The following is a 25,295-nucleotide window of genomic DNA, read 5'->3' as shown; positions in this document are numbered from 1 at the left end:
CTCACGGCGAATGCAGTGCTTATAAGAATACTGATAGATTTGAATGCTCTGGAGAAGGCAATGGCACCCCACTCCAGTACTCTTGCCTGGAAACTCACATGGACGGAGGAGCCTGGTGGGCTGCACTCCATGGGGTCGCTGAGGGTCGGACACAGCTGAGCGACTTCACTTTCACTTTCCACTTTCATGCATTGGAGAAGGAAATGGCAACCCACTCCAGTGTTCTTGCCTGGAGAATCCCAGGGATGGGGGAATCTGGATGGGCTGCCATCTCTGGGGTCGCACACAGTCAGACACGACTAAAGCGAATTAACAGTTAGCAGTATGATTAAAAAAAAAAGTTTTAAGTGAAAACTGAGGAAATATTTCCTCTTCAGTCTGAACTTGAACCTGTATCAGCTTATCAAGGACTCCAGAGACTTTCCTTTCTTAAGTTTATGTCTTGAAGACTCCAGAATTTTTGCATTAGTGCCCAGAAAGGGTGCAAATTCCTGGATTGAGGCAGGTGCTGCTGCTGTTGCTGCTGAGTCGCTTCAGTCATGTCTAACTCTGTATGACCCCATAGATGGCAGCCAACCAGGCTCCCCCGTCCCTGGGATTCTCCAGGCAAGAACATTGGAGTGGGTTGCCACTTCCTTCTCCAATGAATGAAAGTGAAAAGGGAAAGTGAAGTTGCTCAGTCGTGTCCGACTCTTCACGACTCCATGGACTACAGCCCACCAGGCTCCTCCTTCCATGGGATTTTCCAGGCAAGAGTACTGGAGTGGGGTGCCATTGCCTTCTCCAAGTGAGGCAGGTGAATTCTCCTTAAAATTCAGGGATAGGGCTGAGAAGTCCTTGACTAGCTTCACAGGTAACAGAGTGCTCAGCAGAAGATGGCTTATCAGGAGAAGGACTTGGACAGAGAGAAGGAAAAGACAGAAAGCTCATTGTAACTGATATAACTTATTCATAAGTAAACATGAAAGACAAAATACTAAAGGTATTTACCAGAAATAAATGGGGCTTAAGTGGGTGCGGGGTTAGAGATGAGGAATATCTTGCATGAAGTTTAAGGTCAGTGAAACATATGTGATGGAAAATTCTCCCTAACTGAGTAAAACACAACCACGGGTACAGAAAAGGTCCACATAGTAGTGTTTTTAAAGTTAAATTTAGTAAGACTGTATTAGTTATCTCTTGCTGCATAACAAGTTACTCCTTAGTAGCTTGAAATAACATTTATTTTCTCACAGTTTTTGTAGGTCAGGAATCCAGGCATGGATTAGCTGTTTTGTTTTGTTTTTTTCCTTCAGGGACTCTCACAGCTACAATCCGGGTGTAGGATGTGCCTCTAGTATCAAAGTCTCCAATGGAGAAGAATCCACTCCAAGATCACTATGATCACTACTGACAGCATTCCATTTTCATGAGTGGTGGACAGAGGGTCTCACTTCCCAGAGGGCTTGTGGCTGGAGGCTGCCCACAGACCATTGCCAGGTGTGCCTCTCCAGCATGGCAGCTTGTTTCATCAAAGGGCACATGGAGAAGTCCAAGGGGAGAGAGTCCAGCAAGATGGAAATCACAACTTTCATAATTTAATCATGAAAGGAGCATCCTGGCACTTTTTTCAGATTCTGTCCTTTAGAAGCAAATCACAAGGTCTGACCCACACCAAAGAATAGGCTATAAAAATCATGGGGTGGGGATCTTTGAGAGCCTTCTGTAGATATGAAACCAAGTAAGACTGGGGGAAGTATTTATCTAGGCTTGATGTCCCTTCTGGAGAGTGATGCCCTAAATAAAACAACATTTGGAGTGGATCAAGTCCCTCAGCTGCTCAGACAACCAACATCCTCAGATGCCTGGAGTCACCACAGTGAAGCTGGAGATGAGGGAAATGTGTAAAAAGGAGTTAGTAGGGGAAAAGAATGGTAATGCTAAAGCATATAAGAAGTTTTACTTGGGACTTCCCTTTGGTTCAGTGGTTAAGAACCTGCCTGCCACTGCAGGGGACATGAGTTTGATCCCTGGTCCAGGAAGATCTCACATGCTGCAGGACAACTAAGCCCATGTGTCACGATTACTGATCCTGAGCTCGAGGGTCCATGCTCCACAACAAGAGAAAACACCACAATGAAAAATCCACTCATGACAACTAGAGAGTAGCCTCTACTTGTCACAATTAAAGTCCACACATAGCAACGAAGACCCAGAGAAGCCAGAAAGAAAGAAGCAAAGAAGTTCCACTTGCTTTAAAAATGATATTTCCTTTACAATAACAATTTAGTAGACATTTTAAATGATGTTTTAACATATGATGTTTCATGTAAGCGAACAGATTTTTCTAGTTTCCAAGCCATCACTGAGCTCCTGACAAGAGAAGTTTAAGAAGTCCTCTAAGTATGATCTGTTATACTCTTATTTAAGCTTCAACCATTTAAGCACTTCTTTTGTGACTTTTTCCAGCTGTATTATTATGAATATATTTTTTAAGTTTAATACGTATTTTATTCTAATAAAATATTTTAAGACTATTTTTATAATCACTGCTATAACCGGAAATCTATTATTGAGGCTTCCCTTGTGGCTCAGATGGTAAAGAGTCTGCCTGCAATGCAGGAGTCCGGGATTCAATCCCTGCATCAGGAAGATCATCTGGAGGAAAGCATGGCAATCCACTCTGGTGTTCTTGCCTGGAGAATCCCATGGACAGAGAAGCTTGGTGGGCTACAGTCCATAATCACCGCTATAACCAGAAATATATTATTACTAGTCATAAATATTTTTCTTATATATGTCAAAATTAATGTAAGTCTACTAAAATTTGTAAATGTTTTTCTATGCACTACTTATAATCACCCATCTCCAGCAAAGGCAGATCATATTTAGATAAATGCATATCATGGAAGGAACATGTGCTTTGGGTTTGAATAATCACTTTACTATTTTCTATTTGTTAAAATATATGTAAGTGTTGGGTTTATTTGGACCTTATATTCCTTTTTATGAAACTAGGATGATAGTATATACCTTGAAGTACTGTTCTTTGATTTTTAATGAGGTAATAGTTGTGAAAAGGACCATATTTAGTATTCAATAACAACTGCAAAAATAGTAAGATTGGCAATAACTAATATTTATTGACAATTATTATGTGCCAGTCACTGTATTAAAACATGTGAATATGTTGTCAATAAAAGTTAATGCTTTGTCAGAAGCTATCATATCAAGTAACTCAACAGTCCCATCAAGTATTGATTACCACAGGTCCTAAGTTTCTGTAGAAATGAAAAATGTTCGAGGGTGTGCTGTTAGAATAGAACATTTACAGTAAGTCTAATATTACAGCTGGAAAAAAAGTAATATGATAAAATGGAATCAGGTCTATATTATAGATAAAATTTATGACATTTAAATGTCTCCCTTTGAAATGTGTTATAGTATATTGATTATATCTAATTAGCCCTCATAGTTCATAAACTGGGGCATTAAGCCATTGCAGTTGATTATGTCACATTTAAAGGGCAAATACATTCACATATGTGGGGTTTCCTACAAGGTATAAGAACAGAAAGTATGTCAAAAATGTGTCCTGTGGGTGGTAATGTTCTTTAGAATATTCTTAAGTATATAAGACATGTTCTTTATGTGCCTTGATTCCACTATACCAAGTCTGCAATGCTCTCGTCAAAATGTTTAGAAGAGGAACTAAAAAGCCTGTTGATGAAAGTGAAAGAGGAGCGTGAAAAAGTTGGCTTAAAGCTCAACTTTCAGAAAACGAAGATTGTGGCATCTGGTCCCATCACTTCATGGCAGATAGATGGGGAAACAGTGGAAACAGTGTCAGACTTTATTTTCTGGGGCTCCAAAATCACTGCAGATGGTGACTGCAGCCATGAAATTAAAAGACACTTACTGCTTGGAAGGAAAGTTATGACCAGCCTAGATAGCATATTCAAAAGCAGAAATATGACTTTGTGGTCCATCTAGTCAAGGCTATGGTGTTTCCAGTGGTCATGTATGGATGTGAGAGTTGGACTGTGAAGAAGGCTGAGCATCGAAGAATTGATGCTTTTGAACTGTGGTGTTGGAGAAGACTTTTGAGAGTCCCTTGGACTGCAAGGAGATCCAACCAGTCCATTCTAAAGGAGATCAGTCCTGGGTGTTCATTGGAAGGACTGATGCTGAAGCTGAAACTCCAATACTTTGGCCACCTCATTAGAAGAGTTGACTCATTAGAAAAGACCCTGATGCTGGGAGGGATTGGGGGCAGGAGGAGAAGGGGACGACAGAGGATGAGATGGCTGAATGGCATCACCGACTCAATGGACATGAGTTTGAGTGAACTCCGGGAGTTGGTGATGGACAGGGAGGCCTGGCGTGCTGCGATTCATGGGGTCACAAAGAGTCGGACATGACTGAGTGACGGAACTGAACTGAACGTATTTCAGTATTGAGTTCTATCTTCCCATGAACTCTGATCTTACTCTGATCTCACTTCCTCTACCTGGTGTTTTTTGTCTATTCAGACTTTCTCACTTAAGTGGTTTTCATGGAGCAGACTTTCCTGAAGGTTGAGGTGACAGGTTTTTGCTTCAGTCTGCTGCTTAGCAGTCTAAAAACTCCCTGCTTCACTCTTTTCTGGGGCTTCTTCCTTTAGCTTCCCTGAGAGGCATTCTCTTGTACATTATTATGCAGAGTAACTTAACCCTTCATCACCTACCCAGCTCAGAGCCTGCCACTAAAGTAGACAAAGCAAAGCAACAGATTCTTCCAGAAGAGCACAGATGAACAGGAAGATAATTTGAATTTCTTTACTTCCTATCATCTCAACCAATTTCCCTGAGAGAAAAGAAACAGTACATACAGATAATTTTATCCAAATCCTTTAGAAAGCAGAATAATCTATACTTATTTTGGGGTGCTAAGTAATAACTCTTCTGTTATAACTGGATAATTACAGGTATAAACAAGGACTGTTCAATGCTCCTACTCTCAATTCACCTGTTCCCTCTTCCAAGGAAGGAGTTTCTGACTCTACCTTCTAGCATGCTTCATAGTAGCTATGCACACATAATAACAGAATGACTAGACTTTTGACATAATCAAATCCAGTGCCCCCATTTCATAGAATGGTAAACAGATGGCCACCAGTAACTAAATTTAAATAGCTATTCAAGATGAACAGACAACAGTGAAAATCAACATTATTGCACAACTCCATATTCTCAGTGGATCATTTACGTATCTAGGATGAAAAGTTAAAACGAAAAAAGAGTTACTAGTGTTCTGAGACCAACAGGTATCCCCAAGAATTTTCATAGGTGAAGATGTGAGTAGTATTTGGAAGATTCAAACCCTAACTGCATCTGGTCCCCTCTTTACCTAGTACATTCCCTCCTCTCCATCATATTCATCACTAATTTGCACTCTACCTAACATTTCAGCACACAGGAGGAGAGCAGAGGCCACAGGCTTCTAGAATCCTGAGGTAACTTTTTCTCCTTGATAATAGCTATGATCCACTTTTCAGTCCCTACTGCAGTCTGTCACTAGACAGCCAAACTTTTGGCTGAAAAGCCAGGAATACCAGACTAACGATGGTAGCAAGATCCTCACTTTCTCTAAAAATATCAGAGGATTGAAGGGTGACCCCATATGGGCCGGGGCGGATGTGATAAAATGCAAATGTTCAGCTTCCAGTGGGAGAGAGAAGGATGCTGTACTAGGTCAGAAGAGTGGAATGAATGAGGATAGTTTTTAATACTGACGTGACTGGGGGAGGACTGCTTCCAGATGGGAGGGGCAGCTGATGGAGAAAGGTTTGTGAGAACTGGGAGTGAAAACTGAGCAAGCATATGGGGCTGTGAGGGGAAAAAAGGCTCCAAGGAGGCAGGAGATGTGGAGGCAGGACTCAGACTGCAGATATCTCAGTAATGATGCATTGGGCTTGAAAAGAGGGAGGCAAGCTCAGGAGATAACCTTGGATAAAGTGGGGATGCTGAAGGCTGTGGGGAGAGTAGTTTCTACCAGAGATGAAAGGGTTTTACCAGTCCAGCAAAGAGAAATAAGGCTTTCATAGGATTAGGAATAAAGTAATGAAATAAAGAAATGGGAGATGGTAGAGCAGAATCTCTTTTAGATTTTCAATAAAGTCATGCAGGCATCCAGGAATATCTGAACATTCTTTATCTCTGAAGATAAAGAGAGAAAGCAAACAGACCAAAATGCTAGCAGTAGGTGAATCTGGGTAAAGGGTGTTCTTTGGTGTCCTTTAATATCCTTTGATTGTTCTTATGTTTGCACGGAGGGACTCAATGGATGTGGAGTCATCTTCAGTTTTGCTCACCACTGGGACTTCATCTACAATAAATGTTAGCTTCTTCCAATGTCTCAGTTCAAGGAGCAAGCAAAGACTGATGGGACAGTGAGTTTTTCATGTAAGACAAGCCACTTCAAAAGGCACTCCTTGCTCTCAGCATCTTCTCTGCCTATTTAATTGATGACACACTCTTATCTTAACCCCCACCCCATCCTAAGACTCTCCCTAACCCCTGAACTTTAAGGCACAACAAACTCTTATTACTAAGTAACTCACTACTGAATCATACATGACTAACTGGTTTGGGCTTCCCAACTGGCTCAGTGGTAAAGAATGTGCCTGCCAATGCAGGAGAAACCGGTTCTGTCCCTGGGTCAGGAAGATCCCCTGGAGAAGGGCATGGCAACCCACTCCTGTATTCTTGCCTGGAAAATCTTGTGGACAGAGGAGTTGGCAGGCTGTAGTCCATAGGATTAGAAACAGTCAGATGTGACTTAGTAACTAAACAAGAACACCATTTAATTAGTTCATTGAGTTTACTAGGAACAAACCATCAAATTTATAAACTATAAGCCATTTTGCTCAAGCAATGTTTCATTTCCCGGGTCCTGTATATATGCTGAACTTGCAAAAATTCTCCAGCGAGGCTCTGCCAAACCCTGAACCAGTGACCACATGAGCTCTAATTATTCTTTGTCAACCTCTTTTGTCCTCATTTTCAGTTTTCAGTGTATGATACCCATTACCACCTTACCTCCAAGGCTAACACATTAATATTTAACTTATTCATATTTTAGTGCATAGGATCTAATGTTGAAGTCTGTTCATATCTTCATAACACAGTATTTTCTTATCATACCACTCTCATTTCAAAATATATTATTGATTTTTAATATACACACAATTACTAACACCTAAGTCAAGCTTTGTTTAAATCCAGGCTCCTTTCCTAGAAGAGGTTGATTCACATATTATGATTAGGCAGTCTATATACCTTTAACCTATGGCTTCCCTCATAGCTCAGTTGGTAAAGAATCCACCTGCAATGTGGGAGATTTGGGTTCAATCCCTGGGTTGGGAAGATCCCCTGGAGAAGGGAAAGGCTACCCACTCCAGTATTCTGATCTGGAATACTGGATGAGTATTCCATGGACTCACAAAGAGTCGGACATGACTGAGTGACTTTCATTTTATACCCTTAACCAAATTCATTTCACAAATAGTCTAGACTTTGAGGTTTGCTCACAATGTAGCGAAACAAGCTGTCTACACAGGCACGGCTTGCCAGGTGCTGTCAGCAAAGGACACTACGTGTAAGAACAACAGAAATGGCAGGAAAAGGCCATACATTCAGTCACACTGTCTCTGTAGCAGCAACTGTGGGTCCCTTTGAAGTTGACTGCTTCAGCAGAACACAACTAGAAGTCTTCTTTTGGGGACTTCCCAGGGATTCCCAGTTCAGTACATGTGCCTGTACACAGCCCCTACATCACAGAAGAGCAATGTAAGAGAGGCGCATTTCCTCACAACCACATCAGACTCTGACTCCTCTTTGATTGCAAACTTCTAGGCAACCTGAAGCCTCCAACAAAGCTTAACTTCTGCCTCAGAACCAACATCTTTCATTACACTCCAGGGTGAACAAGCCTTTCAGCTGCCTCCTTGTTGTCTGGCTTAGATTTTAACCTTCCTTTCAATCACATGTGTTTCTCTCACTCAAAAATAGAACAGAGTAGTCGGAGGACACTAGGGCTTTATGGGTCTTAAAGATGATGTACAGAGAGACCCTGGGGCGCTGGTCCCTCACAGTTCAATTTCAGACCACATTGCCCGAAAGGCAAGTAGGAAGGAATACTATTGTCAGCATTTCAAAACAACATGCAGTATCACCTTTTGTTTTGACCTGTTCAGCCTTTTCTTTCAAGAAATTATCCTTTGATTCTCAGACTCCCTTGCCCTTGTCTGAGAATAGAGATTCCCCACCCACCCCCCACTTCCTTTTTAGTGCATAAATTGCTTTAGTCATTTTCAAGTTATGAAGTATGGGGGAAATTTTCATGCAGAGACAATACTTATGATTTTTTATGGATAATTCAAATGTAGTTGAACCTTAGAACTTTAAGATGAAGAATGAAATTATTATGAGTTGGGAAGAAAAAAACTGAGCAATCAAAAACCAGTCTTCATATGTGCACAATAAAATTGAGTTTTAAACTGTGTAATCATACCTTTGTGTAACATGGCAGGGATATTATTGTTTGTTTTGATATTGTGCTCTACTGTAAAATGTACATAGTTATGCAAATAAAGTTAGGTAACTCAATCAAGGTACAACTTTCCTTTTTTCTTAAAAAAAAATTGCCATCTTAGTTTCTTAAATCCAAAGCACAGGAAAAGTAAATGCAAAAAGTCAAAAGGAAATAATTGAAATGTTGATGTTACCTCTTCAAAAAATTATATATTTAAAATTTTCATCAGGACAAGGTTAATTAACATTACAAGTAAGTGATCCCATAAGTAAAAGAAAATGTTTCCAAATTGCGTATGTCTCTTTGACTCTCCATCATATTCCAGCTTCCACATCCCCATGCCTCTAGCCTTGGCACAATCACTTTTCCAGCCTGGAATGCCCTTTATTCCTCTTGTCTATCTGGCTAAATCATATTTATCTTTCAAAACTCAGATCGGTTGTAATCTTATCTCATTCCCCTTACCCTTGCTGGCCTGGAAAATTATGCTCTGTCTTCACATATTTTTATCTTGAATTAATTTTACTATATTACAATTTGCTTGCTTTTGTTTGACCCTAGATTGGGTTAAGAACTCCTGATGTTAGGAATTTTATTTTGCACATTTCTCCATCCCTGGCACCTAGTATAGTGCCTAGCCCATAAAGCGTTCTCAATATGTTGGCTTGATTAAATTTATTTTGTTACTTCCCACTAATTAGTGATTTGATAGATCTGCAAAGCTTTTTTGGAACTAATACATTAATCTGAATAACAAAAGTCCGCTAAAATTATTTCCTTTCCAAAACACTTTGAAAAGTAAAGAAGCTATGCTGCTAAGTTGCTTCAGTCCTGTCCGACTCTGTGCGACCCCATAGACGGCAGCCCACCAGGCTCTGCCGTCCCTGGGACTCTCCAGGCAAGAACACTGGAGTGGGTTACCATTGCCTTCTCCATTGTGTGAAAGTGAAAAGTGAAAGTGAATTCGCTCAGTCGCGTCCGACTTGTAGTGACCCCATGGACTGCAGCCTACCAGGCTCCTCCATCCATGGGATTTTCTAGGCAAGAGTACTGGAGTGGCTTGCCATTGCCTTCTCCAAAAGAAGCTATAGTGAACACGTTAGGCACATTTTCTTATCCTGGTCCTTTTAGATCTCAGAACAAAACTAGCAGGTAGAGCTTCCTTGGCGGCTCAGTGATTGAGAGTCCGCCTGGCAATGTAGGAAACACTGGTTCTGTCTCTGTTCTAGGAGGATCCCACATGCTGCAGAGTGGTTAGGCCTGTGAGCCACGTCGATTGAACCTTTGTTCTAGAGCCCAGGAGCCACAACTACTGAGCCCACATGCCGCAACTACTGAAGCCCACACATCCTAGAGTCCCACGCTCCACAACAGGAGAGGCTACTGCAATGAGAAGCCCATTTACTGCACCTAGAGAGTAGCCCCCGCTCGCCACAACTAGAGAAAAGTCCAAGCAGCAACGAAGACTCCACACAGTTAAAAATAAATAAATTAAATTAAAAACTGGAAGGTATTGGGTGAATTGTATGAAACTGTCATTGGTCAAAAAGAGTCAAATATTCATAATTTTATAAGAGTCAACCTAAGAGATACCTCTCTATACAATGCTTCATTATTACCATGAACTTCACCTGGTAAAGATGGAGTTGTGCTTCAATACCCAGACCCTTTAGCTCACCCCCATTCCTGTTTACCAGAAAGCAGGGTTGCTATTCTGTGGATAAATATTGCTATGCGTTCCTCACTGTTGTGCATCAATTTAGGAATAAAGCCTCAGAGGAGGAGGAATGGACTAAGTGCATCAGAGGAAGATGTTATGCAGTCTTGGCCTTGTATGCTTACTGTCGGAGCTGACTTCTTCAGTCAGTGAGATTTCTCATCAAATATGTTCTGAGACATGTAGATTAGGCTTCAAAACATGTCATATGTGGTACTTTATATTTCACTGGAGGAGACCTCCCCCACATAGTCATTTGCCCAACCCAAAGCAGATTTCCCCATCAGCATTCCTGAGTTTTTTCTCCAGGCCCATTTTGCTTGTGCTGTGGTGGGAGAGACAGAGACTTTATGGCTTCCATTTGCCTCCCCCAACACTTTGATTGGCTGGGTCCTATCCTTTCTTGTCTGTTTTAACACCATTTCTTCCAGAAGAATGAGTTAATCCTTCCTGCTTTATGAAACTAATTACAGATGCATGAATATGGGCTGAATGGTAATACAGTTAGCTGGATTCAAATTCATAGTTGGTTGGAACTATAAACAAAAGCCTCTTTAAAATACCTAAGTTATAGTACCACTAACTCTTTACCAATTGAGGTGTGACTTATGTTCTCTTAGCATCAAATTTCTTTATCCATAACATGAGAAAAAAAAAAGGTTGCCTTTCCTACCTCCCATGATAATAGTAACAAATGAGATCACGTATATGAATATGCTTTTTGAATGCTTTAGCATCATAAAAATATAAGATATTAGTATTATGTGCATTATTATGGGAGTCTGTTCTATCCAACATTTTCATCAACAACTTGAACAAAGACATAAAAGCACAATTATAAGTTGTGCAGATGATAGACATATGGGAGGAATAGCTAATAAAAAGAAGAGAAGACAGAATCAAAGCTCAAAGAAATCATAACAGATTGGAATGATGACTAAAACTACTAAGATTATATTTAATAAAAACAGATGTAAAATACACTTTGGTTAAAAAAATCATGTCAAGAAAGACTTGTTAAGACATCAGTTTATAAGAATCACAGTTATATGCCTCATATACACAGAGGTGAAGGTAATTTTAGGTTTCTTTCATTGGAATACAGTGTCTAGAACAAGAGATAATATGTTATATGTGTTAGGGTCACTGTTTATATATGTAGTATGTAATACCAATGGAGAAGGAAATGGCAACCCACTCTAGTATTCTTGCCTGGAGAATCCCATGGATGGAGGAGCCTGGTGGTCTGCATCTATGGGGTCTCACAGAGTTGGACATGACTGAAGCGACTTAGCAGAAGCAGCAGCAGCATGTAATACCAAAATATGAGGAACTGCATACCATGTTAGGAAGCCGAAATATGATTTGGGGAAAGCAATTAGAGTTTTGAAAATCTTAAAATCATTATCACATGAGAAGCAATTGACAGAGTTAGAGTTGTATTGCTTGGAAAGTGATGCTAAGTATGTCTACAAATGTTTCAAGGGCTTTCGCATAGTAAGAGTATAAAAATGTTACTACATAGAGTTATAAGGAGATCTAAAATAGAAAACACGGCACATACTAGATTCTCAGTAAATGATAGTTGAATCTAAATCCATTCTGCATTGCCCTGTGGGGAATAATATGAACCTAGGGCTAGTCGGTCAGAAAAATTAAAGGACCAAGTTTCCTGTAGTTGGAAATAATCAAGGAAACTAACATTTATTGTTATTTAAGATGTTTCTGGAATTTGCTAGAAGTTTATGTATATTACTGTTGTCTAATTGGAGTGAATCACATTGATCTAGTTGCACACCTACCTTTGCTCCATGCCCAACCCACAGCTAAGAAGACTTAATGTAGAAAAAGCCAGTACATTTTCAAAAAAAAAAAAAAAAGGTGGGGGGGGGGGAGTTAGTGTTATTACCTTTTAAAATTTAAATTACAGAGAGATTATGTAAACTAAATGTTGAATAAATCTGTGATAACATCCCCCCCCCCCACCTTTTTTTTCCTAAGGCAACAGTCTTCAAACATTACTGTGTATCAGAATCACTCAGAGGTCTTTCCAAAATACATACAGATGAAACTTACTCACAGAGTTTATGAATGAGTAGATCTGGGGTGATACACCAAAATGTACATGTAACAAATTCCCAGGTGATACCAATGAAGAATCATTGCTCAAAGTGAAAATGCCTTGTTCATACTTCTTGCTAAAGAAACAATGGCAATGTGGCCATACTTTTTATGCAGTAAATAATTCCACAATCCTCAATTGAAAACTAGAGGTCAGAACCTAATCAATTCATAGGTTGTTCAGTGACCTATAATTTGCCTTGAAATGAAAAAACAAGAAGTGGAAATGAAGCTTCATCTCTCAAGAATCTGAAAAAGTGTGCTTTTTAAAAGAGAAGCAATTAATATAAGAAAGAAATAGAAAAACCAACAAGTAGAAAAGAGTGAACAGAGAACTGGGCAGGGGTGTGGCCAAGAAGGCAGAAGAGAAAGACACAGCTCACCTCCTTCCATGGTAACACCAAAATTACAACTATTTACAGAGCAAATATATATGCCAGTGACCTGCAGACTAGCAGAAAAGATACAGTTTGAAAGGAGGATGGGTCAGAACCACTGCTAATCATGTAGAGCCTCTCAGGGAGGCAGGAAGCAGCTAGGGCTCCCTTGAGACATAGATACTGGTAAGGCAATGGCACCCCACTCCAGTACTCTTGCCTGGAAAATCCCATGGACAGAGGAGCCTGGTAGGCTGCAGTCCATGAGGTCTCTAAGAGTCGGACACGACTGAGCAACTTCACTTTGACTTTTCCCTTTCATGCATTGGAGAAGGAAATGGCAACCCACTCCAGTATTCTTGCCTGAAGAATCCCAGGGACGGGGCAGCCTGGTGGGCTGCCATCTATGGGGTCCCACAGAGTCAGACACGACTGAAGTGACTTAGCAGCAGCAGCCATTTGGGGGAGATCATACTACCAGAAGGACATTGATGCTGTTAAGAGCTATTTTGAGATCCTCCCTCTAGCATATTAGTGCCAGGGGCTTATCCACCCACTAGCAGTCTGGCACCAGTCCTAGATCATCTGGACTACCATGATGATCGAGCCAGCCATGCAGGAACCAAGCCCTACCAGTACCAGCAGGTTAACACTAGACCTGGGCCTCCACACACCCTCCAGGGACCTGACATGCCTACCAGTGGGTCAGCAGCAACCAAAGAACACATAGTTTGGCAGTCCACCAGTCCAGAGGTCAGCTCCATCTACCATCGTGCCCACAGTAACTAGCCCTGCCATAACAGAAAGGTCCATGCAGCGCACTTAGGGAGTACCCTAGAGCACACAGCCCTGGTGACCAGAGAGCAGTGTGCAGCGGGACCCTGTAGGGCATCTCCTATATTAAATCCCTTCTCCAGGACTGGAAAACATAACTGTCTCTCCTAATACACAGAAATAAACACAGAGAATTAGAAAAATGAAGAGATAGAGGAATGTGTCACAAACAAAAACCTCAGAAAATGAACTAACCAGAACAGAGGTAAGCAATCTACCTAATAAATGGTTCAAGGTAATGATCATAGAGATTCTCAACAATCTCAGAAGAATGGATAAACAAAGTGAGAATTAGGAAATCTACCTGATAAATAGTTCAAGGTAATGATTATAAAGATTCTCAACAAACTCAAGAAGAATGGATAAACAAAGTAAGAATTTTAACAAAGAGTTAGAAAACATAAAGAAGAACCACAGAGAGCTGAAAAATATAATTACTGAAGTAGAAAATACAGTGGAAGGAATCAATTGTAGAATAGATAGATGATGCAGAGAAGTGGATCATAAGCTGAAAGAGAAATGGAACTCACCCAAACTGAACAGGAAAAAAAAATCTTTTTTGTAATGATAATAGCTTAAGAGGCCTCTGAGACAACATCAAGCATACTGACATTCATATCAGAGGAGTTTCAGAAGGAGAGGAGAGGAAAAGGGGGGCAGGCAGACAATATTGTATTTGATGAAATAATAGTTGAGAAATTCCAAGTCTGAAAAAGGAAACAGAAATCTAGATCCAGAAACACAGAGAGTTCTAAACAAGATGAACTCAAAGAAGTCCATTCCAAGACACACTATAATTAAAATGGCAAAAATTAAAGATAGAGAATCTTAAGAGCAGCAAGAGAAAAGCCGCTAATCACATACAAGGGAACTCCCATAAAATTATCAATTACCTTTCACCAGAAATTTTGCAAGCCAGAAAGGACCAGAATGATATACTTTGATAAAAAATAAAAGCTTATAATCCAAAATACTCTACCCAGGAAGGCTATCATTCAGATTTGAAGGAGATATAACAAGTATTACAGATACGCAAAGGCTGAGAGTTCAGGACTCTACTGGCTTCACGAGAAATGTTAAAGGAATTTCTCTAAACAGAAAGAAAAGACCACAACTAGACATTTCAATCTGATTTCAGTGTTGACCATCTGGTGATGTCCATGTGTAGAGTCTTCTCTTGTGTTGTGGGAAGAGGGTGTTTGCTATGACCAGTGCATTTTCTTGGCAAAACTCTATTAGTCTTTGTCCTGCTTCATTCTATATTCCAAGGCCAAATTTACCTATTACTCCAGGTGTTTCTTGACTTCTACTTTTGCATTCTAGTCCCCTATAATGAAAAGGACATCTTTTTTGGGTGTTAGTTCTAAAAGGTCTTGTAGGTCTTCATAGAACCGTTCAACTTCAGTTTCTTCAGCATTACTGGTTGGGGCATAGCCTTGGATTATTGTGATACTGAATGGTTTATTGACTATGCCAAAGCCTTTGACTGTGTGGATCACAATAAACTGTGGAAAATTCTTCAAGAGATGGGAATACCAGACCACCTGACCTGCCTCTTGAGAAACCTGTGTGCAGGTCAAGAAGCAACAGTTAGAACTGGACATGGAACAACAGACTGGTTCCAAATAGGAAAAGGAGTACATGAAGGATGTATATTGTCACCTTGCTTATTTAACTTATATGCAGAGTACATCATGAGAAACACTAGGCTGGAAGAAGCACAAGCTGGAATCAAGATTGCCAGGAGAAATATCAATAACCTCAGATATGCAGATGACACCACCCTTATGGCAGAAAGTGAAGAGGAACTAAAAAGCCTCTTGATGAAAGTGAAAGAGGAGAGTGGAAAAGTTGGCTTAAAACTCAACATTCAGAAAATAAAGATCATGGCATCTGGTCGCATCATTTCATGGGAAATAGATGGGGAAACAGTGGAAACAGTGTCAGACTTTATTTTTTTAGGCTCCAAAATCACTGCAGATGGTGACTGCAGCCATGAAATTAAAAGATGCTTACTCCTTGGAAGGAAAGTTGTGACCAACCTAGATAGCATATTGAAAAACAGAGACATTACTTTGCCAACAAAGGTCCGTCTAGTCAAGGCTATGGTTTTTCCAGTGGTCATGTATGGATGTGAGAGTTGGACTGTGAAGAAAGCTGAGTGCCGAAGAATTGATGCTTTTGAACTGTGGTGTTGGAGAAGACTCTTGAGAGTCCCTTGGACTGCAAGGAGATCCAACCAGTCCATTCTGAAGATCAGTCCTGAATATTCATTGGAAGGACTGATGTTGAAGCTGAAACTCCAATACTTTCACCACCTGATGCGAAGAGCTGACTCATTTGAAAAGACCCTGATGCTGGGAGGGACTGAGGGCAGGAGGAGAAGGGGAAGACAGAGGATGAGATGGTTGGATGGCATCACTGAATCAATGGACATGGGTTTGGGTGAACTCCAGGAGTTGGTGATCAACAAGGAGGCCTGGTGTGCTGTGGTCATGGGGTCACAAGTAGTCGGACACGACTGAGTGACTGAACTGAATTGAAAGTTCGAGTCATAGCAACTGACAAGAAAAAAAAATAATGAAAGAAATTCAAATTTAAATAAAGAAGCAAAATTGTCATTGCTTACAGATGACAGGATACTATATACAGAAAATCCTAAAAATGCCATTAAAACTATTAGAACTAATAAATGGATTCAGTAAAGTTACAGGATACAAAATCAAAAGACATAAATCTATACCCTAACGTTACTATACACTAATCACAAAACAGTGGCATCTTTCATGTAACTGAAACAAATAATTGTAAAATTAGAATGGAAATAAAAAGGACCCCAAGTAGCAAAAACAATCCTGAGAAAGAAAACAAAAGCTGGAGGCATTGTACTTCTTGATTTTAAACTATCAGAACAGTATGTTGCTTGCACAAAAATAGATACATAGATCAATGGAATAGAATAGATAACACAGAAATAAACTCACACTTACATGGTCAATTAATCTACAATAAAGAAGATAATAATATACAATTTGCAAAAGAGAATAAAGGTTGGAAAATCTGAACAACTACATGTTAAGAACCAAACTAAACTACTTTCTCACACCATCTTTAAAAATAAACTAAAAGTGGATTAAAGACTTAAATGTAAGACTTGAAACCATGTGTTTCCTGGGATAAATCATAGCTCTTTGACATTAATCTTAGTAATATTTTTTGCACATATCTTCTCAGGCAAGGGAAAAAAAAGTAAAAATAAACAAATGGAACCACATCAAATAAAAAGCTTTTACATAGAAAATGAAATATCCAGTAAGGGATTAATACTAATATATAAAAAAAAAACCCTCATACAGCATATCAAAAAACAAATAACCATAAATAAATGGGCTAGGACCTGAATAGACATTTTCCCAAAGAGTACGTACAAATGCAAGCGCATACATGAAAAGCACTCACCATAGACCTTGAATGATTATACTGACAATAGCTGTGGGTTGTAATTTTTTAAGAAGAAGAGAAGTTGCCTTCTTTAATTTTTAGCTAGAGGGAAAGGAAAGAAAAATAAAATTTAATAAACACCTAGTGAGTTCAGTTCAGTCAGTTCCGTTCAGTCGCTCAGTCGTGTCCGACTCTTTGTGACCCCATGAATCGCAGCACGCCAGGCCTCCCTGTCCATCACCAACTCCCAGAGTTCACTCAGACTCACGTCCATCAAGTCGGTGATGCAAGTCTATGCCCCAACCAGGAACACTGAAGAAGCTGAAGTTGAACGGTTCTATGAAAACCTAGTGAGTAGTAAGCAATATTTCCTATGGCCTAATTAATGCCAGATATCTAACTGTACTTATCAAACATCTACTGAGTATCTTCTGAAAGTCAGGCTCTGTGCTAAGCATTTTTATGAACATAACTTCAGATGGTGACTGCAGCCATGAAATTAAAAGATGCTTGCTCCTTAGAAGAAAAACTATGACAAACCTAGACAGCGTATTAAAAAGGAGAGACATCACTTTGCCAACAAAGGTCCATATAGTCAAAGCTATGGTTTATCCAGTAGTCATGTATGAATGCAGTCATGTATGGTGCTGCAGTCCATGGGGTCACAAAGAGTCGGACATGATTGAGCAACAGAACTGAACTGAACTAAACTAAACTGAACATGTATGGTTGTGAGACGTGGACCATAAAGAAAGCTGAGCACTGAAGAACTGATGCTTTTGAACTGTGGTGTTGGAGAAGACTCTTGAGAGCCCTTGGACTGCAAGGAAATCGAACCAGTCAATTCTAAAGGAAATCCTGAATATTCATTGGAGGGACTGATGTTGCAGCTGAAGCTCCAATACTTTGGCCACCTGATGCAAAGAACTGACTCATTGGAAAAGACCATGATGCTGGAAAAGTTTGAAGGTGTGAGGAGAAGGGGATGACAGAGGATGAGATGGTTGGATGGCATCACCGACTCAATGAACATGAGTCTGAGCAAACTCTGGGAGTTGGTGAAGGACAGGGAAGACTGATGTGGTACAGTCCATGGGATCACAAAGAGTCAGACACAACTGTGACTGAATAACAATAAAATAATATTGCAGTCAAGTATATTTCAATAAAATAAAAGGTAAGTGCATAGTCAGAAAAGGATAAAAAATACATACATTACAATTTATTATAAATAGTTTATGGTATATAAAATATATATTATATAAATATGTTTATATATATAAAGAAAATATATATGTCACTTCTACTATCATAGTTTTAAACTCCCTCTGATCTTTCTATTTCCTTCCTTCCTCCCTTCTTTCTTTATTTCTTAAGAACCTGTTACTTCTGACTTGTGACTACAATATTTCTCTTAAAATCTTGATTATATCCATCACAGGTTTTTTGGAATGTTTTCTTCTCATTTCTCCATTATCTCTCTGGCAGAGGCAGGGGTGGTGCCAATAAATGCAGGAGTTTGGGGCTCTGAATCACAGCCAGGACAGGCAATTTTCAAAACCAAGTGTCTAGTAGTGTAGTAAAGAACCTGCCTGCCAGTGCAAAAGATGTCAGAGATGCAAGTTCGATCCATGGGTCGGGAAGATCCCCAGGAGGAGGGCATGACAACCCACTTCAGTATTCTTGCCTGGAAAATCCCATGGACAGAGGAGCCTGGTGGACTGCAGTCATGGGACTGCAAAGAGTCGGTATGACTGGAGTGGCTTAGCATGCATGCACAGTAGCAAGCATGCATACTTTGAGGGAAAACAAGCCAGGTAAAAAGATGGAACATGATTCACAGTGCTATTTTTTAAAAGCTGGTCATAGAAGTCCTCTTTTGAAGAGGTGATTTTTTAAGCAGGGATAAAATTATGTAAGGGAACAACCAATCAAAATGTTTGGAAGAAGAACATTCTAGGCAGAAAGAACAAGAAATGCAAGAAGTCTTAGATAAATGCTTTCATTTAAGCTGAGAAACCTCAAGAAAGCCAGGGTGGATGGGGCCTGATGAGAAAGAGAGGAGTCATTCCGGGAAACACATAGCAGGATTTAGTTGGTCATGTAGATTTTGATTTCTATTTTTAATGTGATAGTAAACTATTGAAATGTCTTGTGGGAGTGACTAAAATGATCGGATCTATGTATTTTAAGCATCTGTCAGGTTGCTGTATGGAAAACTGAGTGTAGCAGGGGAAGATGAAATAGTAGGTGGTGGTCTTTGAGGGGGTGAGAAGTAAAAATATTTGGTAGAGGTTTTTTAGGGTAGAACCAACAAATTTTGATAAATAGGGGTCAAGCCTGAAAGAAAATGAGGAGTCAGAATGACAGCAAGATCTTTGACTTAAGTAGGTGGATGACAAGTGGTGCCATTTACCACATTAGGAAAATTCGCAGAGAAGCCGTTTTGGAGAGAGGGGATTTACGACTTTTTTCCAGTCATGCTGAATTTGATATTTGCCTGTTAGATGTTCAAGTTGAAATGTTGAGCAGGTGCAGATATATGAGTCTGGAATTCTTAATTTATTGGGAAATCAGTTTCTTTGAGGCATTTATATTTACTAAAATAACACAAGTGGTATGAATATACTAAGGATGAGTATTTGTGGTAAAGGAGAGAATTATTTGTCTTGCTTGAATGTTTAAACATTGCTGTCTAATCGTAAATTAAATATATGATTATCATGGAAAATTAGGAAGCTATAGAGAAGCATAAAGGGGAAAAACACTATAATATTATTATCCTAAGAACATCAGTATTTGTATTTCTGTGTATTTCCTTCAGGTGACCTAATATTATATGATGAATATTTTCTGATTAATCAAATATTCACTGAAAACATTTTATCACTGTATAATAAAAGCTACAGTAATTCAATAGTTAAGGTATTAGTACAATAATCAATAGTTAGTTCAATGAACTGGATAAAGGCCTCTGAAACAGATTATAGTTTTTAGCATGAAAATTTAATTTATGGCCAAGGAATCTCACTTACCAAGTATGAATGTATTCAACAAGTGAAGCCATGATCTTATCTCACACCCTAACCCAATACTAAAGGTAAAATTATTAAACCATAACTATTTAACCATCTGTGAGTCTACTCTTGCTCTCTTTAGCTGTTTCTCAATAGAGAATACCTTTCAAATATGTCAGATGATGTCATTCCTTTATTCAAAATCTTCTAATGGCTTCTCCTTTCATTTAAGTTAAGTCTGAAATTCTGCAAATGGTGTACAAGATATTTCATAATCTGAGCCCGGTTCTCTCTGTCTCTACTCTCCTCCCTCTCTGTTAGCCTCACTGCCCCTCAGGCATGCCAGCATTCTCCCACCTGAGTCTTTGCACCTACTGTTTTCTCTGCCTACAATTTTTCCCCCAGATATACCCATGGTTTGCTCATCATTTTCTTCAGGTCTCTCTTCACATGCCACCTTAGGAGGAGTTCTTCACTCATCATTCTATTCAAAATACTGACACCTACATTGTCTCCCACTGCACCCACCCCCTCAAGATTCTCTTTCATTCTTAACTTTCTTTCTTATTCCACATCAAATTTACTGCTACTTGATCTACTATATATTTGTTTATAAACTATCTTTCCTCATTAGAATATAAGCTTCATAAGGATAGATGCTTTTAATTTTACCCCAATTACAGTACCTGACATATATCAAGCATTCAATAATTTTGGTTGTGTGAAATTAATGGGTGAGTGAATTAATTTAGGATGAAACAAAGGCCAATTAGCTGATCTTTTTCTTGTAAAGTATTTTCTGAACACAAATGAAATTCATGAATCAAACGAAAAAGTTAAACTTTCCAAAAAAGCCCAGTTTTAGAAATCAAATGAGAGAAAAGTCCATTTTCTATTTTATTTCCCTTATAACTGCACCCCCTAAACCCCCTCATCGCACACACGCATAGTAAAGAAAATGGGAAATTACAAATCTGAAGAGGGTTTTGGTTTTTCTTTGTTGTAATTCAACATGATTTATCTGCTAAACTCTCAGGTAGGAAACTACAGAATGCAGAGCACCAAACCGACAGAGAAAACGAATAGTAAGTGGATGAAAGGATAGTGATGAGATCAGAGAACAAAACAAAGTAAAGCCATGCCACAGCTGACCATGCTGAACCCACGGTTGCACACTCTACAAATAGTGCTAACGGTGGAGGGGAAGAAATGGTATTTTAAACCCAACTGTAATCCCCGTCTATTTTCCATTGCTCTGGAAAAGCAGTGCTTACAATGACTCTCTCTATGCTTCCCATGAGAGATTTAGTTCCTCTTGTAACCTTTCTGTTGTTCACTGTGAGGCTAGAAAAGTACAATTCCACTACATTTAAGCCATTTTGTAAGAGGAAATACAACTGTCAGCTCAGGTGGCTTTAAGCCGCCACAGCTTGGGGAATAAAACCAACTCATTTCTCTTCAAAATCCCCACCTGATAAGAGAAGCTGACAGATATTAGTTCTGTCTTCCTGTAATAAACTCTTCCCACGCATTGTGGTGGTCTCACGGAACTGCACACTGGAACCAACTATGGAACCTTGAAAAGCATTGCCCTCACCCAGTGCTTTGGCCGCTATGTTGAAATTTGTAAATGCTTCCAGGTGATTCTCATGTGCAGCCAAAATGAGAACCATCGCTATAGTTTTTCCTTTTTCTTTCTTCCTCTCCCTTTTCCTTTTTGGTTTGCCTAACCAGAATAATTTTTCTTTTTCCTCTGACATCTAAATTTGAAATTTGGGCTCAAGATTTTGCTGTTATTCATTAAAACAACTGTGAGGAAAACTGACTCCTCCCAGCTTCAAGGCTCAGCCTCCTTGGCTTGTCTTAATCAACCCATTGTATTGCCTTGTACACAATCGGTATAAGGCAGGGATGAGCGAGTACTATAAACAGCCAGTTTAAGCTGGATATAAGGACCCTTGCTTATAAGGTGTATTAAGAACATTTTCTTTCTTCCTTGGGACAGTGTGGGAGATGAGTGTGAAGCCAGGAACCACCACAGGCATTTTCCTCCAAAGAAGAAGCAGCCCAAACATATAATCTCTCCTTAGAAGAGGACACAGTCAAAAAAATTGCAGAGAAATTGCCAGAGTCACAGGCTGGTTTATCCTCAAGTACACCCCACTTCTGGGATTCCAGTTAGACAAGCCAATAAAGGACATTTTTATTGAAGTCATTAGGATTGAGATGTAGCATAAGTATTCAGTACATCAACTAATTTACCCCCATGTTCTGTTTTTCTCCATGCCTCTCTTAAACTTGGGTCATTTATTAAGGGAAGATGCCAATATCCTCATTCAGTATTTACAGAGGACTGAAAAATCACTGCAGATGGTGATTGCATCCATGAAATTAAAAGACACTCCTTGGAAGGAAAGTTATGACCAACCTAGATAGCATATTCAAAACCAGAGACTTTACTTTGACAACAAGGGTCCATCTAGTCAAGGCTATGGTTTTTCCAGTGGTCATGTATGGATGTGAGAGTTGGACTGTGAAGAAGGCTGAGTGCTGAAGAATTGATGCTTTTGAACTGTGGTGTTGGAGAAGACTCTTGAGAGTCCCTTGGACTGCAGGGAGATCCAACCAGTCCATTCTGAAGGAGATCAGCCCTGGGATTTCTTTGGAAGGAATGATGCTAAAGCTGAAACTCCAGTACTTTGGCCACCTCATGCGAAGAGTTGACTCATTGGAAAAGACCCTGATGCTGGGAGGGATTGGGGGCAGGAGGAGAAGGGGACGACAGAGGATTAGATGGCTGGATGGCATCACTGACTCGATGGACATGAGTTTGAGTGAACTCCGGGATATGGTGATGGACAGGGAGGCCTGGCGTGCTGCAATTCATGGGGTCGCAAATAGTTGGACACGACTGAGCGACTGAACTGAATTGAACTGAGGCAGTCCTGCTAATCACTTTTCATGATCACTTCCTAGAATAAAGTAAATACTAATGGAAGCAAGATATTCTTTGTCTGACTTGAAATGGAAGTCTTAGTTTCTGGCACCTATATGGGGTCAATGTCAGGAAAAAGTACTTCTATTTCATACTGTTTCTTGATCAATGGTGCCACAATAAACAAGTTGCCTCTACTGGCAAATCAGTAATTCTTGAGTGGATGGTTCATAGGAACACTGTATAAAGAACTATCAATTAGTTAGAATACTGTAAAGAAAGAAAGGCATGACCCATAGCCTCAAGCAGTTCATTATTTAATGGAGCAGTTCTCCAGTCTGCTTTCCTATGAGAAGAAAGCACAAGGAGTCATGTGTATGTCTTACCCAATTTCCTATCTCTTTGGCCTTTAGAACATTGTACCAGAGCATGTTAATGCAGATAGCTTGTAGTCTCCCTGATCCATGATCCTTTCTAAACAGTAATCTTTTCATTAGACCCAATAAACTCATGACTTTGTCAGCCTGAAACTGAAATTACAAACATAATGAGTATTAGAATCTTCCTTTCAGTTTCCCCCTTTTTATCACTTTTTCTAATTCCAGAAACTAGTACTCTTAAAGTGACCAGACTTAGTTCTGATGGTTAGACCAGACCATCATCTAATGATGTTTCACTAAGTTTTATCACAAACTGACCTCTTTCGGCTGGAGATCAAATTTTACTATTTATATTCATAAGAAACTGAATTTATTTATGATTTCATAAATTAATCTGCCAAAGAAACCATATTCTTCAAGGAATTCTGTATTTTGATTAAAAATATGGCCTTCAGATATATTCCTAGTTTCTTGTGAAATCAAATCATTTGGATTTCATAGGCTGATTTCAGTTAAATTGACAAAGAGGCAGAAGTCTTAGAGATATATTGAGTTTTCCTGTAGGCAGCCACCCATGAAGTTAAAATCCAAGGGAAATCAAATTTCTTTAGTTCAGTCATTTGCCTCCAGTAATGACTTGGTTTTACACCAACCATAACATTTCTCTACCATTATAAAGATTTAAAGCATTTTTGTGTATCGAATTATTTTCACTTCGGACACAGATTTCCGTGCTTCACTGCTGAACCAATCCAATGCTCTGAGGCACTGTCAGTATGCATGAAGTTACCTCTGTGGAGTAGGTGAAGTGCTCCATCATGACTGGTTATGCTCAAGTTAGGCGTCTTTACTTTTAGCTCGAATTAGCTCTACATTTTCTCTTAAATTGTGAGTCTAGACACCTTAGTTTTTAGGCTGCAAGTAGAGGTGAGTGTAAGAAACAGAAAAAATGATTTTCATAGAGCTCATTTCTGACACATGGGTAGCACTGGAGTGGACTTAAAAATGCGTATAATACCCTTACCCTATCCCGACCCAATCCTTTTGCTGACAGGCCCTGCGATGCTTCCTCAGAGACTGATATTTGGGTTTTAACATCATGAGGTCTGTTGACCCAGGAAAAGAGCCTAAACATCTCTCACTACGTGTTTACAGACTTGTGGTTTTTTGCTTTTTAAACACTTTTATTATCAAACAGAATGTATACACAACTGGTAAAGTGTATACAATGCATTTCAGTTTTGTTGTTTAGCTGCTAAGTCGTATCTATCCAACTCTTTCGTGACTGCATGGACTGTAGCCTGCCAGGTTCCTCTGTCCATGGGATTTCCCAGGCAAGAATACTGGAGAGGGTTGCCATTTACTTCTCCAGGGGATCTTCCTGACCCAGGAATTGAACCCATGTCTCCTGCATTGGCAGGCAGCTTCTTTTCCACTGAGCCACAGGGGAAGCCCGCATTTCAGTTTAGTAAATAGCTATAGCAACAATCATGTAAATATTACATAAGTCAAGCAAAAGAATATTATCAGCATTTCAGAACCCCTACATGTCTTTTCCTACCATTCTCTCCCCTTTGAGGTAATCATTATTCTGACACTAATAAAAATCACTTCCTTGTTTCCTTTTGGTTCTTGTTTATGCATTCCCAAGAGAAATATTTTAGTTTTGCCTCATTTGAATACTATATAAGTGGAATCATGCCACATGTATTTTCTATAACTTGCTATTTTTCATTCACTATGAAGATTGTTTCATGATATTGATATACATGGAACTACTCATTAATTTTCACTGCCATATAATATTTATTACTGCTATTGCTATTTGTTTATCCATTTTACTCTTAAAGAACTCTGTTTGCTTTTTGGAAAATTTGAAAAATTGTGCTTTGAGCAGCCTGTATCTTATTTCTTGTTGTA

The 25,295-nt window shown here is 39.4% G+C and overlaps 1 long non-coding RNA gene across 2 annotated transcripts in view; it reads right to left on the bottom strand.

Annotated features, from left to right (window-relative positions):
* LOC147379952 (uncharacterized) overlaps positions 1 to 21,749 on the bottom strand; it is a 37,857-nt gene extending 16,108 nt beyond the window's left edge. Inside the window, exons 1-2 of one of the 2 annotated variants that reach the window (XR_015169075.1) lie at positions 21,532 to 21,749; positions 17,062 to 17,145 (exon numbers count right to left, since the gene is read on the bottom strand). This is a non-coding gene — a long non-coding RNA (uncharacterized LOC147379952). Of the gene's footprint in view, positions 1 to 17,061; positions 17,146 to 21,334; positions 21,500 to 21,531 lie in introns of those variants that run through there. The other variant, XR_015169070.1, reaches the window with a different exon arrangement.
* Positions 21,750 to 25,295: the final 3,546 nt, after the last annotated feature.

Source organism: Bos grunniens, chromosome 1 (genome assembly GCF_055505025.1).
Source record: "Bos grunniens cultivar Pamir isolate PY7600 chromosome 1, Bosgru_T2T1.0, whole genome shotgun sequence".
NCBI classification, from domain to species: Eukaryota; Metazoa; Chordata; class Mammalia; order Artiodactyla; family Bovidae; genus Bos; species Bos grunniens.
Note: the sequence above shows the minus strand (reverse complement) of the source record. Positions and strands in the feature narration are given on the sequence as shown.